We start from the raw sequence: 2,257 nt of genomic DNA, 5'->3' as shown, positions 1-2,257 counted from the left end.
TAAATCAGTATAACTGTAATTTTAAGACACAAAAATGCCAGAGAGGTGATAGAGAAAGTCCCTTAAACACTGACAAATTTCACGCTGTTGTATTGCAGTGTATATCTGCCCCCTTACGGTGATATTTGAAATGGGCCATAAGAATTAACTCGTATGAAATGCTGCAACTCGTTATTTTGTTGTAAAATTTTGTTTTTTTCAAAACAGGTAAATGTAATAACTTACTAATAGAATCACTGCATGGCTGCAACTGTAGACAAAAGAGGAATTTTATCAAATATAAAATGATTTATTCATTATTTATTATTCATTAACATTATTATTTTATTGATCCCCATGGGGAAATTCTCTTTATGCCTCCCCCAACTTGCTTTCTATATAGATGAGAGCAAACTGGCTGCAAAGGGCAGCTACCTATAGCAGCATATAGGAAGCTTGGGGTTGAGGGCCTTGCTTAAGGACACACAGACATGCTAAAGCCAAGCTCAAACTGGCAACCTTCCAATCACAGACACAGAGACTTAGCCCACTGAGTGACTTACTGCCCCCAACAAACAACCAAATAGTAACAACAAACAAGAAATGTTACAACAAGTAGTGGTTTTCTTCCTTACAAGGCTAAATAGGATTTGCATTTACTGTATATTTAAAGAAACTTTTTCCAAAGTGACTTCCAAGCTAGTGTATTGGTTTTTTACATCTATTTTTTTCTTGAATAATGTCATATCTATACAACACTACTACTAATAATAATAATAGTGATAATGACAGATTACAGCAGTGGTTCTCAAACTCGGTCCTCAGGATCCACTGCCCTGCTTGTTTTCCAGCTATCCCTGCCCTACACACTGCTTATTACCTGGATCAGGTGTGTTCAGTCAATCAGAAGCCGAAAGACAGCTGGGACTTGTGTGTGGGGCAGGGATAGCAGGAAAACAAGCAGGGCAGTGGGGCCTGAGGACCGATTTTGAGAACAACTGGATTACAGTTACATAGGTTCTTTTCACAAAAAAGAACCAATGTGGGGAAAGTCATTTACGCCTCCCTCAACTTGCTCTTTGTAGAGTAAGTTGTCTGTGAAGGGCTGCCGCTTGTAGCGGCACCCAGGGAGCTGGGGATTGAAGGCCTTGCTCAAGGACCCACAGATGTGCTGAGGCTGGGTTTGAACTGATGCCTTTGTGATTACAGGAAGTAGGAAGGTCATCAAGACCACAAAGGGAGCAAGAGAGCTGTTCAAGGAGTTCCACACATCTCCTATTGGTGGGCAAGGAGTTCCACACATCTCCTATTGGTGGGCACACAGGTGTATTGAAAACCCGCACTGCCATGTGCTCCAGATTTTACTGGCTTGGCATGTCTGTGGATGTTGATAACTGGGTAATTTTTTTCCATATTATTATTATTATTATTATTATTATTGTTATTTTTAAATAGAAATAAATTAAATAAAAAAATTAAAATTAAATAAATAAAATATTGTGTATGGTTTTTACTATAATTATTTTCATGTTAAAGGTTTTGGAGTGTGACAAATGCCAAAAGGTTCCAAACCTTTGACTGTTGCTCAGCCACTCCAGTGTATTGAGGTAAATGTAAAATAGTAGACAAAAAAATCTTACAATTTACTTTGGGACCCTCATTGACTTTTTAGTGCAATAATCCATTTGCTATTGAGCAATGTTTGTTAGTTTGGATGATGTGTTTATTTATATTTTGAAAAATTGTTTGGCTAAAAGGTGTCTGCTGTCTGGGACCTTCTTGGAATTGAGCTGACGGGCCCACTGCCGAAAACATCAGAAGGCAACCAATACATTTTGACTGCCACCGATTACTTTTCGAAGTGGGTGGAAGCATTTCCATTGAAAACAAAATCTGCTGGAGATGTTCGACGGTATCTGTGCTCCATAATATATAGGCATGGATGCCCCAAACGAATCCTGTCTGACCAAGGCAGGGAATTTGTTAATGAAGTAAGGTTTTATTTTATATTCACATTAATTATTATTCATACTCTTTATGTACTGTATCTGTCTATGTATCTGAATAAAATAATTAGTTACCTTTCTTGCTATTCTTAAGCTAAACCAGAAGCTGTGTCAGGTGCTAGGGGTTGAAAGGAGTGTGACTGCAGCCTGTCACCCCCAGACAAACGGACTGGATGAGAAGACTAACGATAACATTAAATGGTAGTATTATTTGAAGGTTCCCCAGGGTACATTATTTACAATATTTTTTTTTGTAATCATGCTTGAGTTTT

Source organism: Brienomyrus brachyistius, chromosome 16 (genome assembly GCF_023856365.1).
Source record: "Brienomyrus brachyistius isolate T26 chromosome 16, BBRACH_0.4, whole genome shotgun sequence".
NCBI classification, from domain to species: Eukaryota; Metazoa; Chordata; class Actinopteri; order Osteoglossiformes; family Mormyridae; genus Brienomyrus; species Brienomyrus brachyistius.
The sequence above is the reverse complement of the archived record's forward strand: the minus strand, read 5'-3'. Positions refer to the sequence as shown.